The 17,739-nt window shown below is 30.3% G+C and overlaps 1 pseudogene; it reads right to left on the bottom strand.

The window, feature by feature from the left end:
• Positions 1 to 72: 72 nt before the first annotated feature.
• On the bottom strand, positions 73 to 3,920 carry LOC141696798 (lipid droplet phospholipase 1-like; annotated as a pseudogene).
• Positions 3,921 to 17,739: the final 13,819 nt, after the last annotated feature.

The raw sequence follows: 17,739 nt of genomic DNA on the forward strand, positions 1-17,739 counted from the left end.
AGATGTGTGTGTGTATGTGCGTGTGACTGGTGTGAGTATCAGGGTGAGGATCCCATCAGAACCTTATCCGCCTTTCAATAAATTGTGATGATGTTTGTCATTATAAATAAAAGATAACTAGTGGATGGAAATATTCTGTCTTCAGTAACTACTCGCAAAACATTTAAACCACCTGAATGCACTTAATTGTTACAAGTTTGCTGTAATGAGTGAGGAGGACTGTTGCTGTGTCTCTTGGCGCCTTAAACTTTCTGCAACATGAGCTACTACTCCAGCTCCAGCGTTATGAAACCACTCACTTTTTACCTTTACATAAAATCCCGATGAATTAGAATCATTTACAAAGCACTTAACTTTAAAATTTAAGAAACTTTAATGAAGTTATCAAAACATACATGAATGTTGTTGTGAGCAAAGAACGGCCAAAATGTCGAGTGAAAGTTTACATCAACCTTTTCCCATCCTAATCGTTGCAACCCACGTATCATTTCCTCTGTTAAGCAATTTGAAATCATTTTCAGTTGTTCAAACAATCTATTTTTTTCTAGGAAACAATTGTCACACATACAGAGATCAATCCTGAACAGGATCTTACCTTCTATAATTTCATGATACTGAAGTGTGTTGCGTGTGGTGGGAGTGTTTTGAGCTGCTTCTTTTGCTTTGGCCAATTCTGGAGCAAAATACGGACCCTCAGACGATACTGGTGGACAATACTCAACATCTACTACATGTTTGTAACCATCTAAAGACTGCAGAGGAGGCTGCCACATGCAGTATTTATTTGTTAGAACAAGAACACAAGCATAATTATAACTAATAACTAACAATGATCATAAGCAATATCATTATCTCTGTATGTGAAATTATTAAATCACCTTGACAAGTTCAGCCTCCCTTCTTATAGAGGACGTGCGCCAACCAACCAGATCTAAGTGATGTCAAGGGGACGGACAAAATCAATTTCAGTAGGCAACTATATTACATGCAAAATACATGGCAAATGGCTTACTCGTACTACAAAAGATTGAAAAAGGATACGGTCATAAGACACATTAGCATAAACCATCCGACATGTAAATGCACCAAGAGAAGATCTGCAGCACATATGAAGATTTAGAACGGTGACATCAATACCATGTATAAAGAAACTGTATAATGACTAATGGACTTACATAAATTTTCCTTCTTCGCAATCACATGCCATTCTTAATAGAATAGGTGGTTTATCTGGTTTACCATCAGTTAGGAACAGTTGGCTACCAGTTCGACCAACTAAAAAGGCAGCGACTGGTGCTGCTATTCTCTCTAATATGTTTACTCCAAGGACTAATGGAAACTGAAGATGGAAGAGGCATATCAAATATTAGCAAGGCAAACACAAGGTTCAGCTCTGTATGAAGTCTCTGTACAGGAATACACCTACATTATCATAGCTTTTTATGCTGCACTTTCTTGATAGTAACAATAGATTATGTAAATACTTTAGGCCTGTTAATCTGTTACTTGTTAAAGCCCAGAGATAATGATATCTCTAAACAGGTGCAGAAACTGTACGATTAACCATGCTTGTGAGACTACATATCTTGATTGAGACATTACGTTATTTTCCTTTATTTTGGACACACCATTGCTGTCTATGACATAGCATGACAGACTTTTGGAGATCAGGTCCTAAAATTGCAGTACGATGTATGAAGAGGGAATAGGAGTAGTGTTTCACTTAAAATTCATTTTTAAGTAGATATAGATTAATATGGAAACTAGAGACTACAAGATGTATACTTTATTTAAACAAACCTGTTTCCTCCCTCTCACTCCTAGATGAGGTGTTGCCAGTGTGATAAAATTGATTGGTTGTAGTCCCCGCAATCAAACCTTGCTTCAAAGGAACTTCTTTGCTATTTTCTTTTGTTGGACAGACAAGATTGTCGATGTGCTGATCACTACTCACGTATGGTGTATAAAGAACAGCAATAGCATATCTTGTAAACAATCCGCCAAGAGAATGAGATAAAAAGGAGATTTTTCTAAGGCTTTTTCTCATCTTCACGATTTGCAGTACCTGTTCAGAGAAATAAAAATGAAACACATTAATAGGATAGGACGATTTCTCTCAAGCACATAAATTTTTACTAGAAGTTTATCAGTTGAACCAGCAACTCCATCTTTAACACTTTTAGCTTTCTTCATTTGATTACACTTAATTATTGTTCATCAAAAGCTAGGGGTTTTAGTTCCATCTGTGATACATCTCCAGGCAATCAGACACCGAAAGAGACTAAGTACTCACTTCATCTGCCAGACGTTTCCCAGCTCCATCAATCCCACCAAAAGTTTTAGTGTAACTATTACATGAACTTGCTGCGAAGATTACAAACTTAATTAAAGAAATTACTAGACTATAAACTGTGAAGAAGAGAAATACAATAAGAAACAGATTACAGAATACTAGGTGAAAACGACCCCATTGCCTATAATCGTCATAAACAGATTACAAATTTGAATATAGCGGCCTCTGCAACTTTCTACCATTATGACCTTCAATTTAGTAAATGTATCCCTTCTTCGATTCCAAATCTACGACATGGCCTTAAAATGCTTGAATCAATTAAAAGCCTTGGTAATTTCTTTCATTAGACAAATGCCAGCAACAACTTCAGGTTAATTTTAATGAAAAAATGTAAGACTTTCCAAGATTGTTACATGGATAACATACCGTAGATCATATAATTTCTCCCTAAACGCTTTTTCAACTTTGCTTCTACATATATCCAGTCACTTGGGCTGCATTTAAGAGTTTCAGCCATATCAAGTTAAGTGTCTATAAGCATTAATATTATATCAGGTATACTTGAAGATCAGAGCAAAAATCAAGTTATTTATTATGATGTCTTAAAGGAGACTGCGCCTGTACCTTGCCAAGATGCCATGAACAAGGACTACGAGATGATCAGGTTCATCAATCACATTACTATAGCCCTTTGTCGATGCAATAATTGGTTGAGTCGTACTCATTTCCCGAGCTACTAAGCCTTGTGATTACAAGAAACAATCAAGCCTGCAATCCAGCAAATTGTGAAGATGAGGTAGTGGCATGAACAATACTAATATGTTGTTTTTTTCTCAGGGGCCAAATATCAGTTGACAATAACTTTAAGCAAAGTTCTATGTAGTTACAGGAACTAATTTTAAGGAATCCAGAGCACGTCATTATAAACTTTGAAACATTTAACCACCAAATTTTCACCAAACTACCATAAAAAGCAAAAGAGATGCAACTAAGTATATCAAACAGCTATCCTTAAATTTTGTCCTATAGCATAAGATATATTCCCTCCGTCGCATTCTGTTAAGTAACCGGTCGCTCTAAAACCTTAAGGTTGTAGAGGAAGACCTTAACAGGATCTTATACGGGCTCGAACCTGAGTCCCTCCCTAAATTTCGCTCTAAAATTTTAAAGTCAGAATCTTATACTCTTCAACACATTCTTTGGATTCGAGTAAATGTGCATGAGAGCATTTAAATCACTGCAATGACTAGTACAAATATAAGAAAACATAAAAAACTTCGAAAACTCCCCGAAAAATTCACCTGTTTCTAAAAGAACTTTCACTACAAAGTAAGCATCTGTTTACAGGAATACCTAGACTAGCATGAAGTATAAATAAAAGCATAGTAATTACCGGAAAAATGGTGTAAACAGAAGATGAAGACGACGACGACGATGACGAAGAAGACGAAGGCATGGCAAGGATTTATGCAGTTGTATTTATTGAAAGCAACGCCATGAAAGTTGGATCAAAATGATGCTATTATTAGTACATACTGCCCATGCCCTGCTTGCTATGTTCAGACCTCAATCCATCACACTTCTCTATATAAAATTACAATGAACAAATGTCAACGTGTTATTGGTTGATAAATGTTGTCTTTTGTCAGGTTAACCACCTATAACGGCACGTTGGTACAAATCTTATTCTTCATTTCAAATTTTGTACTATGAATTTATATAATTTAATGCAAATGAGCCAAGAGCCTCTACAAATTATAAATGAAGGAGTAATCGAACATGTAATATCGTACAACTGATCTCAGCCTTCGTCACTAGAACAAAACTCAAAAGTTTGGATAGATTTATATAATAGTTGATCAAGATGATAATTTGTAATTTGTACTTGTACTTGACGTTTTGGAGTAAACAATTTTTATATCAATTTAGTTTGAAAGAGAGGCAGTCACATTTACATAGACATTTTGAGCCATAAAATCGTCGAAAATTGAATTTTCTTCCCAGCGTAGGGTTGAAACTTGAAACTCACATTTTGAGCAATTTTAGTGTGTGTTTGTAATTGTAAATTATTATACTAGGAGTGTGTTCACTTCAGAAGTTTCAAAATAATTATGGGACGAATGATATATTTTGTTTTTTCGTGAGTTCCGTATCATAATTCATAACACATTTTACCCATTCTGATAATTATCTGGTTGAGTTCAGAACTCTACATGCTTACCATCTCAAGATCCTAGTTTCGTCTAGCTCAAATTTAAATAGGGTAACAGGGGTGTACGCGGTTCAGATCGGATCGGATCGGTTTTGGGTAAAAGTCGAACCAAACCGTAAAGAACGGTTTTAGAAAATTGTCATTCGCAACCGCATTTGCGGTTAACCGCATCAATTGCGGTTGAGAATTTGCGGTTATTGTGAATCGGTTTGCGGTTCAACCACTTATTTTAAAATAACTAATAATTTGCAAAAAAAATAAATTCGGAATATTAATAAATTCAAGTTTAAGTTACGTGATAAATTTACATTCAGAAATAAAATACAACTAATGCTCCGTGAGTAGCAAGATATTAAAAACATACAAAAATATGGAGACCAGAGAAAATAAAAAAGAAAATGATAAAAAAGATTACATGTTGATTACATTTTCCATTTGTTTAGTTATACATCTTGTAATGATTGTAAATCTTATGAACGAAGTCTTAACATTAATCTAAGATTAGTTAATAAATGTGTATACTTATTAATTTATATGATATCAACTATATTTTTGGAAATATATTTTATTATAAATATATGTTGCGAGTTGCGATTGCGTTTGCGATTTTCAAGAATTTAAAACCGCATTCAAACCGCGAACGAGTGGTTTTTAAAATTTAAATTCATAACCAACCCGCGTTCCGCGATTATCTGCAAAATGCGGTTCGGTTGCGAGCGGTTAAGCGATTGAATGTGGTTGAGCGGTTTGTCTGTACACCCCTACTCTTTAATATTAGCTGATGTACGCATAAGTTGACCCGAATACCTGGTTTCTAGCTATAAAAAAAATAAATTCCGTAACACATTTTTTACGTTGTAGTGATGTTATCCGCTTTATCACATTCGTACCAGAATGCCAATCTTGGGTCTAAGTAGTTGATACTTAGAAGTTAGAAGCCCGGTCCAACTAAATAAATGGGCTCATGCTCCGGCCTCCAAAGCCTGCTACAAGACCCATGGTATTGAAGAAACAAAATTGGTAGAGCATTTGGGATAAAGCCCAACTAAGCTAGGGTTGTAATCTTGTATGTTCCTTGGTTCAATTTTATGTAAATATTTATGTGAATCACAAAAAGTATAATTACCGGTGTTCTAAAACTCGGTCTAGGCGGCCGCCTAGGCGTCCGACTCGGATCTAGGTGGTAATTTAGGTATTTTTTAAAAAAATCCGGTCAAAATCGGGATTAGGCGGGCTTGGCGGTCAAAAATCGGTCCTAGGCGGTTTAGACGGAAAATAATTAAATTTTTTTCTTTTACGTTTTTATAATTTTAAATCATTAATTTCATAATTTCACACAATATCATGTCAATTTATAATATAAGGGGTAAGAAGTAACAAGTAATCTAATATATTTATTTTCTCACTTAAAATATAAAAATAACATACTATAATAAATTTAAAAGTGTGAATTAAAATATAGTTAATATTGTAAACTCAATAATTAGTACATAACGCATGTCAAATGTGTAGATATTGTTTAATACCATTCTAATTTCTTTTTTCAAACAAATATTTGACATGTTGATCATTATATAATTATAAAAATTAAAAATAATATTTATATTCTTCCGATTAATGTTCCGATTAATCAATCCGATTAATCTCCGACTTGTCGATTAATATCTCGAGGATACCCTCACAACCGCCCTGACACGCCTAGCGATTTCTGGAACACTGATACTTACTTTTTGTTAAATAAAAGGTGTAAATGCACTTTGTACTCTATTAATTCGTTTCAAATATAAATTTATATCAAATTTTAGAAAATTCAATTTGAACTTCTACACTTTAATTTTGAGATTCATTATACACCCCTTCAATCTTGTTAAATTGTGTAAGGGTAAAACCGGAAATTCACCAATATACTTAATTAAAATAAAATTTATCTTGTTCAAATAATATTAAAAATTGTATATCTTTTTATATCAACTATAAAATAATAAATTTTCAATTTTCAAATAGCACTATTCATTTTACATTTGATTTTCATTTTCATAATATCAATTTCAAAATTTTATTACTCTACTTATTTAAATTTATTTATATAATCAAATTTAATTGTTAAAATTGTTTTTTTGTAGAATTATAAAATATTAGCATTAATAATATAAAATGAAAATCGAAACTAAAATTACTATTATCATTTAAAAATTAAAAACTTACAATTTTGTATCAAAATTCAATTTTTAACATTATTTAAAAGATATAAAATTTAATTTATTTAATATTTTTGTTAAATTTCCAATTTTACCCTATTCAATTTAGTTAAATTATGAAAATGGGTGCATACCGATTGTTAAAATATAAGTTAAGGAGTGCAACATGATTTTCCCAAAATCCTGATACACATTTGTTTTTCATCAAAGTTGGGGTGCAAATAACTCCAAATAAAATTACATCTCATACTATTACCATAAAAATTTTGATGTCGTGGTTCAAATCATCATGGAGACAATTTTTGGTATGTCATATTGTTATAAAGATAAATTAATACAAAAAAAATAATACAAAACCCTAATTAAAATTTTTTAATTTGCCATATAAATAGTGTGCATGCAAAATTGAAATGAATTTTTAACTAAGATAATATTTATTATTCTTCGCAAAAAAAGAAGAAGATTACTCGTATTTAATAATTTATTTTTACACACTCATCGGCTTCGTTAGCCACTATTATAGGTATTAATTACGTGGCTGTTTCTAATTTTTTTTTATTTGACCGAATAATTTTTACAAGGTCTTTTGCTGATTCGATTAAATCATTATATATTTTGCAAACTAATATGTTTAGTTTTTTTTTATCGTAGATAATCCGCAGGCGCTACCTTTCGGGTGTGCACCGGGTAAATCCTACGGCCTCACATAATAGCCTGCAAATCACGTGAACGAAGATAAACCGCATTTAAGCGAAATACTCTGGTTCAAGAGACATAATCATAACGTGAACGAAGATAAACCGCATTTAAGCGAAATACTCTGGTTCAGGAGACATAATCATAAATTTTCCTACCGTGAGATTCAAAAATGTGATCAAGAGTATAATTTTTTTTTTAATCAACTGAGCCAAATTATTCCCTCTTTAATCAACTAAGCCAATCCATGCGGGTCTAATATATTTATGTTAATACATGATATTTATGTTTCGTTATATCATTTTGATTCTACATGATTGTTAATTATCCGATTAATCACTGGTATCATTTATTAGTAACAATTATCGGTTTTTGTAACATTAACGATCATGTGAAGCAATGCTATTCTATATGAAGATGATTATAAATGAAACAAAAACATGCAGAAAAGGGTTTCGGTTAGCTATAAAGCGCATTAAAAGCAGGAATCCGAAATGAAACCATACAAAAAAAGGTTTACGCAAGGTTAGAACAATGATGGAATGATAAGAAACCAAAATTACGTTGAGACGCACGCTAAAGCCAAGTGCAGCTTTGGAGAGCAACGATGAATATGCATAGATAGATTACATTTACTAACACAGGAGACTGAAGGCAGGTACAATATAGTTGTGCTAATGTGCTTGAACAAACAAACTTGCCCAAATATTTCTGTGCCGACAATTTCTCAACTAGTTCCATAAATCAAGGCCTTGTGTTTGTGTCATCGTTTATGCCAAAACAGCATTATGATTCACTCTTTTTCTAGTTTGTGATCAGCTTCACATTTCAAACTAATATAACTTATTATAAATACTAGCTTTGGATAGTATCGTTTTTTAGGCGCTAATGACATTCAAAAAAATTGGTATTTCCGTCGAAAGTATACTTAGTAGTAAAATATTCACAATTTAACGTGACCATTTCAACCGTACTAGAGTTCTCAGCCGCCCTACCTTCACCTAACCTTAGCCGTCCTAATTTTTTTCACCCTTTCTATTCATTTCTATCTTCATATTCATCTTCGTCTCCTCTTTCTGTTTATTTTTTCTTTAATAAAATTGAGATTTGTTTCACAAAACTTGAAAAATCCATTACAGTTCTTTCTACTAAGTGAAGAATTTGGATTTCATAATAAAATTCAGTTTTTGGATTTAAAATCTTTGGTCTAATATCATATTACAATTTGGTGTTATTCCGAAATTTTTGAATTTTGAGTTATTTTTCGTATTAAGTTATTATTTGTGTGTTTGATTGTCAAGCTTTATGCGACGTGTCTCGATTTGTGCGATGTAGTGGTTGTGTTGAAAATAAATTTGATGGTTTATGAGGAGATGTGGATATCTCGCATCAACAACACTTTCGGCGGGTCTATAGCTGGTGTCCGACAGGTAGATAGCGGGGGTGCGCTTGGAACGGTGGTGAAAATTACATGTGTTCACCTCTCACAAAAAATATTTGTTCATAATATGAGGCCTTTAAACTTAGTTGTTGCAACTGAGTCCTCTGAACATTGTATTATCAATCGAATTAATGTGAGGGTCAATTGTGAAGCTACCATTTTTGGGGAGATGCATGTTGTTTCGCCCAGACTAACGGAGCCTTACTTATTCAGGGGGGAAGGTGGAGCGATTGTCCGAGAAATCATTACCTTCATTTTTAATTTTCAGAATATTTGTATTCAGTTTGTTAAGCAATCCGGAAACAAAACGGCTAATTATTTAGCTCTATTTATTTTTCAATCTGGTTGCATGATCAGTTGAGGGTTTGTTCCGATTGAGTGTCTTTCAAGTTATTAATTAAATCTGCTTTAAATTTGCCAAAAAAAATACTAGCTTTACAACCCGTTCGATTCACGAGTCTTCATTATATTTTTATATTATTTAAATTTATATTAATTTTTTTGATCATTACCTTATTAGTATATTTATAAATAATAATATAAATATTTGTTGTTGGCAGGATTCGAATCTCAATATTGGGTACTGTATAAATAATAATATAAATATTTGTTGTTGGTGGGGTTCGAACCTGAGAGTTTAAGTAGTGTATAAATAATAATACATATAATTGTTGTTGGTGGAGTTCGAAACTGTGAGTTTGAGTAGTATATAAATAATAATACATATAATTGTTGTTGGTGAGGTTCGAAACTATGAGTTTGAGTAGTATATATCCTTTGAGTATTTGAATCTCACGATCTTGATCGATTGATTAAAAAAATCCGAGAGTCATAAAGGGGGATAACCAAACCAATCAAAAAAGGCATACCAAATTATACCCCATTCCGATTATTATAGTATAGTATAGACTCCTGTACTTGTCGCCCACGTTCTATTTTGAAAAAATAATTAAAATACGTCATTTTTTTTGAGTTTTAAGTGTCGAAAATACTAGGTGACAGTAAATTTTGCTGTCAAATATACGCATATGACTTATACGTACATAATTTTTTTTAAAAGTTTCAAAGAACACGCAACACGCATGTGCGTATTCTTAAGAAATTGATTTGTAAAATACGTATACCAGAAAAGCGTTAAAGAAAAATTAAAGAACACGAATCTCAGTGATAATGATACGTGTACGAGTTACACATGTATGTAAGGTATTCAACGGATATTTTTAGCGGACATCAGCACCTTGAAGCATTTCAAGCTTTATAAAAAAAGTAGGTATTTTGATATATAATGCCCTCTAATTTTCATATCTCCAATTTAGCCCCAATACCGAATGCAGTTATTGATCTTATATATATATATATATATATATATATAGGGGGCTGTTCAAATGGAAACCGTCTTAAAATAAAAACTAGAAACTAAGGCCCAACCCACCTCTCTTTAGTACTATATCCACCCACCTTACTTTTAATTTCCTATACCTGACCCCCGACTCTTCCCTCAAAATCCCTCGCTTCAAACTTAACTCATTATTCCACCCTACCCCATCGTCACCTCTACCACCACCATCACCCCCTCGTTACTACCATCATCCATGTTCGCTACTTTTCATTTACCACATATATTTCCCCATTCATATTTTCTGAACTTTTTTTATGAGCTTTTTTTTCCCACCTCTCTACATATGTTATTATTGTATTAATAGTTAAAGTTATTGATTTCTGTTTGATATTATGGTTGTTACAGTAATGGTGATGACGGTGAGATAGGTGGTGGTGTTATAATGATTGTGTTTAACGATCAATATAAATTCCATATGTGCTATATTCCAACGATAAATCACTAATTATACTTACAAGAATTACTAAAATTTAGCTAATTTAACTAATGATATAAAAGGAGCAGAGATATATATTGAACTTTGTTGGGACTGGTCCACTTATGTGGGCTATGATTTTATTAAACCCAAATAAATAAATAAATAAATAAATAATACAGGAAAAGGTCCGAGAGCAGAAAAAAAAAATTAAAAAGGGGGAGACAAAGCGTTACTGTGAGTATCGTATATATACTGATATACTATTCAATCACTAAACCGTATGACGACAATCATTAAACTGTACATAATAATCACCAAATTACACATAGTAATCACTGTATTGTACATATAAATCACTGTTTACATGGTCTGGTGCCCTAAACCCTAGACTAAATTAGGGTTTAGGTTCTAGAGTTTAGGCACCCTAAACCCTAAATAGTTGGAATGTTTATCAACTAATTTCTTATTATTTAGAAAGAGCTAAATATTTTTAAAACCTATTTAAGAAATTAGTGAACCCTAAAAACTTAACAACTATTAAATTAAGTTCCAATTTAAATTTTAGATAGTAATTTCTAGATCTTGAATTATTAAATTTTGTAAACAGACAAAATATACTATTCAAAAAAATGTTGAAGAGAAAATGGAATTTGAAGAAACTAAAATACAAGAAAGTCAAGATCAATTTCAAGAGAATGAACCAAACAAGAAACCAAAAATGAACAAGTGGAAGAAGAGGATAGTGAAAAAGATAAAAAATTACTATATTACACATGTTATTCACTAAACCCGTATTTTGTGTGTAAAAGGTAAAAACGTATAGTAGGATATTAATGATGTATGATAGGGGAGAGAGATGGGATACCAGGAGAAAGGTGTGGTACAGGAGAAAGACGATAAATCACTAATTATGTTTATGAGAATCACTAAAGTTAAGAAAGTTCTGAAATTATAGTAATTCCAATTTAGTGATTATGTTAGGTATAAATAGTGATTTATCGTCGGAATATAGCAAATATGGTATGCAAATTGATCGTTTGGAGATGGAGAAAAATATAGTGAAGTCGGATTTCAAAAAAAGTTTGTCGATTAATGGAAAATATTAAATTAAAAACAAATATAAAAGTACTTACGTAGTATAGATGTACAGAGGGAGAGGGAAGTTACAGTTGGAATTGGAGGGAGGAGAGAGAAAAGGTTGGGTAAAACTTGTGTTGTGGAGATTCAATTCAAGCCTATAGAATTAGTGGCTATCATTGGTTTCTAGTTTTTAGAATAAGGTTGGTTTATATTAGACCATTTCCCTATATATATATAGAAGTTTTTGATCAAAATTTAATTAAAGTAAAAGGGCGGGATATATTTAATAGAGATAAGTGTAATATATGATTTTATCATATTTTAATTTTATTGAAATTAAACAGTTTCTTTATTAGGGTATAAATTTTAAAATAAAATACAGGACATACATATTTTAAATAGTCGGTAGATAATAATAGTGTGCAAGGGAACCCCACACATAGGGGTGAATCGCTCAACCGCATCCAACCGCTCAACCGCTCGCAACCGAACCGCATTTGCGGATAATCGCGAAACGCGGGTTGGTTGTGGATTTTAATTTTAAAAACCGCTCATTCGCGGTTTGTATGCGGTTTTAAATTTTTGAAAATCACAACCGCAACCGCAACTCGCAACATATATTTATAATAAAATATATTTCCAAAAATGTAGTCGATATCATATAAATTAATAAGTATACACATTTATTAACTAATCTTAGGTTAATGTTAAGATTTCATTTATAAGATTCACAATCATTATAAGATATATAACCAAACAAATGAAAAATGTAATCAACATGTAATTTTTTTTATCCTTTTCTTTTTTTCTTTTCTCTCGCCTCCACATTTTTGTATGTTTTTAATATGCTTACTCCACACGAAGCATTAGTTTATATTTTATTTTTGAATGTAATTTATCACGTAACTTAAAATTCAATTTATTAATATTCTGAATTTACTTTTTTACAATTTATTAATTATTTTAAAATAAGTGGTTGAAACGCAAACCGATCCGCAATAACCGCAAATTCGCAACCGCAAATGACGCGGTTAACCGCAACCGCATTTGCGGTTGTGGATGACAATTTTTTAAAACCGCTTTTCGCGGTTTGGTTCGACTTTTACCCCAAAACCGATCTGATCCGAACCGCGTACACCCCTACCACACATAACCTCAAATTCTGATGACCCTATTTTTTTTTTGGAAAATAACCCTAAAGTTATTAAAATGCACATTAATTAGTTTTTAACATATCGTACTTTTGGTACCGATTTCCAATTATTTTGATAATTTATTATATTTAAATTTGTTCATATACGAAATGATATATATATGACATATAAGTGACCGCAATTAAATAATTATCACAGGATCTTTAAAATATTTATAATGGGTTAAATATCAAATTAACCCCTAAATAAATTTGCATATCTCAAATTCATCATTGACATATTTGACATCTCATTTAAAATATTTTAAAAGGCATAAATCTTGTTCGTCATTACTCCGTCCTCATTATGAGACAAATGATCGACATAAACATCTATTCTACTAAAATTTGCAGACACATTAACCAAATTCCTAACTAAAGCATCATGCTAAAAAAGTCTAATACCTTCTTTAAAGATACAACCATCATTTTTAGAGTATTTATGTCTTTTAAAGTGTTTTAAATGAAATTTATGCCTTTTAAAATATTTTAAATAAGACGCCGAATTTATCAGTAGTGAATTTGAAATATGCAAATTTATTTAGCGACCAATTTAATATTTAATCCTAATCAAAACGGATCTACGTAAAATTAGGGTTCTTGTAGGGCGGAAATTTGTCACCGGTTTTGACCCAGCATGACATTATAGATCTCCCTGGCAATAGTAGAATAAGTCTAAAATTGTCTCACTACAAAAACAATATTCGCGCGTACATGGAAATTTTCCACGTGAAAATGCAAACTATTAAATAAATCTAATTATAATGTCACAAATAACTACGTAAGTGTGGGTTTAATGCCACGATTTTGGTATACCATACACCCCACGAGTAGTATTCTGCCACGTTCAAATACAGATGTATTCAAGTCAAGGCCTCATGAAGTCAAGGGCATCATGTGTATCAAATGAATGCTAATTTTTACAGTCAAAAGTTTATTGGTTAGAGCAGCCATAGATAAAAAAAAGCTGATAAATTATGCATAAATAAATTAGATTATAAATAGTTTATTGAGAAACAATTATTATTTTGGCAAATGTTCAGAGTAGGACCTTCAAATTAAGATTGAAATAGGTCAAAATTATTCTAAATTAAATAAAAAAACTTGCTAATTTAATATATATTATATATGGCAGGTGAATACAACCTTGGAAAATGCTAAATATTTTAAAATATTATTTCCCAAAAATATTTTTCAAATATGTTTAGAAAAATGCCCCCAGATATATAATTAGGAGGGTATGTACAGTATATAATGTATAATAAAGTTGTAAATATTTAGACAAATTATACAATTAAAAATATATTATTATGCAACTAATTATTAGATTATGTTTTGCCCTGTTTTTTTATAGCGTTAATTGTGTTTATTTTTGGACTTAACGTACATATGAACTTGAACATCCATTTAAACCGACAATACTTACATGTTTGAGAAAGAAAGAAAGAAATTAAATAAATAATCGTTTTGCTTGCAGTTAGATATATAAATAAAAATATTATTTAAATTATATAAGATTAAAATTGCTCATTTAGAAATACGTACTATATATATCATCACTCAAACCAACAATCATAATTGACTTTTACACGATTAATTCCAGTTGCAGGCTAATATTCAAAATTTTCAATTATGCCAACTAAAAATTGGAGGCAATGACATTCTCGTATATGAATAATTCTTCATTATAAAAGGTGATATTTTATAATTTTCATCACCGTTATAATTTTGATGCAGCCTTTTCAGATCCCAAAAAATTTTAAAAAAATTATCAAAACAGATCAAGCACTTCAAAAAGATGAACAAATAAATACTGAAAAATTCAGACACCCTCAATCCTCATAATATAAAGATGTTTAGTAATGAAAAATAAGAATTATGATGATTAAACTAGAAAAAAAAGGCAATGAAAGTTTAGGAGAAGAAATGAGAAAATAGATATATATATATATATCTATATATATTTGTGACGGGCTAGGTTGGGTTGGAGATTGATTCTTATTTATCGCATCTTGACTGCGTACAGTATTTATAATTTTGAGAATTAATTATAATAAAATAAACTCATAGATTCACATTAACCATTTCGGTTAAAATTATGTAGGCTATATCAGTATTGTAAAAAGCGTAAATCGTTCATAAACGGCGGCGAGACTTTCAAGCGCTTAAGCGGTTAATCAGCCGATTAAATGGAATTTAAGCGGGTCTATACGCACATAAATCTATACTATATTATAAAAGACGAAACATTAAAAGTTTGATAGTCGGTCGGTTAATATTTGTTAAAATTACTTAATTATCCTTACTTAATTATTCTAGTTCTAATTATTGGGTCGATCAATTTTAATTTAATTGATATTAAAGTCAATTTCCTCTGTTGATTTACCAATTTCAATTATATTTTATATCAAACTCTATATCATTATAATTTATATTAAATTCAACTTCTTCTATCAATTTATATTTTAATTCATATCGAGTTCAATATTATTCTAATTTGTTACTACGGGCTAAATTAAATTTAAGCAAAATAAATCTAATTATTAATATTTAGTTGATATATCATGTGAATCAGACTAAGATAAAATAATAATACTATCCATCCTCCTAAAAATATTTATACTAATGAGCTTGGATAAACATAATAATATATTTTATTTATCCAGGATAAAAAAATACATTACATAACTAATTCAGACTAACACAAAACTAAAATAGAAATACAATTCGACCAAAAAAAATAAAATCATATATACTAATTATTCAGTTTAAAACAAAATTATCTTATTGATCAAGACTTTAAAAAAAATAAAATTAAACTAAAAATAATTAGTTTGATTGGGTCGGTATATTGGGTATCAGGCTAAAATAAAATAATGTAAACCACTAATCTGTGATAAATCAAATTAAATTAGAATAAGTATAATTAGTATCCTATTGATGCAACTAAAAAATCAAATTTTAATTAAAACTAAATTTTTTTTTTAAAAATATACACATAGAATTATCAATGAAACTATATCGTTCAATCAATAATATTGTCTTTTTCAAATATATTTTATCAAAATTATAGTTAATCGATTAAGTAATTACCATGCTAAAATAATATTTTTTAAGGTCCGAACATAATGGAGACATTATATTTTTACCCTCACTAAAAAAATAATTTCATTATAATAACATTCCCCCCCTTAACAATACTATCATTTTAAATAAGTTTAAATGTTCTAAAAAGCTATGAACATATACGTCTACTAATATAATTATTATGAAATCATATCATTAAAAGTTTTAAATGAACAAAATTAAGAACACCCTCTATTTGGTAACATGTTATTCGGTATAGTTGTTTGTTACGTGAAATAACAACCGTCAGATTTAAAGTCAGATAGATGTGAACTGTTGGATGCAATAATATTATATTAATATTTAAACTGCTTTCATGATCCAGAGTTCGAACCCCGTCAACAACTTATTACATTTAAACTTTTATATTACAGGGCTCGAGTTCCGTGAACAACATATTATATTATATTATTTATTTTCAGTCAAGTCTCAATTTATCACAAAACATTTATTATTATAACTTATTATGTTCTTCAAATTTATTTTTCAAACTATTGAAAATATATATCAAAATATAATAATTTTAAGATATAATTATATTATTAAAAATCATGCTAAAAGCAATCCGTGCATCGCACGGGTCATACGCTAGTAATATTTATTTTAAATTTAATATATAATAATAATATGTGTAACACTTAAATTGTGAAAAAAATAAAGTTCAAGAATGTAAACATAGATTTTTCTTAATATTTTATATATTTATATATTTTTACTTTTTTAATCAAGATTATTGCTTTATTAAAATAAATATTAATATTTAGAATCAAAATTTGACAAGTCAAAATCGATTTGACCACCGTTTTATCTATTTACAAGGCCGCATAATTTTTAAAAACGCTTAATTATCTGATTAGTATTAAATTGAAGCGATTTATGGTACGATCCTATTAAATAGTCGTTTTGGCGACCGTTTAATGCACTTTTTAAAATACTGAGCTATATATCATGTCATTTATCACATCTAGAAATTTTTAAAATAAATTTATTTATATACCATCATGTTATTTTATCACATTATTTGAGGAAAAGAATTAATAACAAATTTAGAAAACGTAGCATCTTAATTTTGTGATCTCTCGTTAACATGTGACCAGTCCTATACAACTTTCTTCCAATTTCGTAACAAACATGTGGAGTTTTTGCACGAAAAAGGAAGACGTTTTCTTTATTAAAAAAAAGAGGAGACGTTAATTGGTGCTCATGCACTTCCCGGTTTCACTGAATGATGACGCAAATTATGTTGATAATGTTTTATAAACCACAAAATAATATCTAGTTATATAAAGATACCCCACTAGCAAAAACAATTACCACCTCAATTTTTTACATACTTTTTTCTCGTATTTCGTTTCCTCGTACTTCACACAGATTTTAAAGTTATTATAAAATATAATTCTATAATTTATTTTTAAAATTTACTTTTTCTATATAAAAGTTTAAAACTTATATATTTTTTTAAAATAAACAAATATTAAAAATTATTTAGGAAACTATGTTTTACCGAAGTTTTAGAATACGTGCCGATCCCCTCCCCAATTTAGTGGGACGGAGGGAGTATCATATTTTCATTTTTTAGCTTATAATAATTAGTTTAAAAGGAAGTTGTCCGAGATGACTGTTGAGTGTTAGAAATAAAAGCAGCATTCTCGTTTAGAAATAGTTTCTTGTGTTAACATCTAAC

This window comes from Apium graveolens, chromosome 11 (assembly GCF_009905375.1).
Source record: "Apium graveolens cultivar Ventura chromosome 11, ASM990537v1, whole genome shotgun sequence".
NCBI classification, from domain to species: Eukaryota; Viridiplantae; Streptophyta; class Magnoliopsida; order Apiales; family Apiaceae; genus Apium; species Apium graveolens.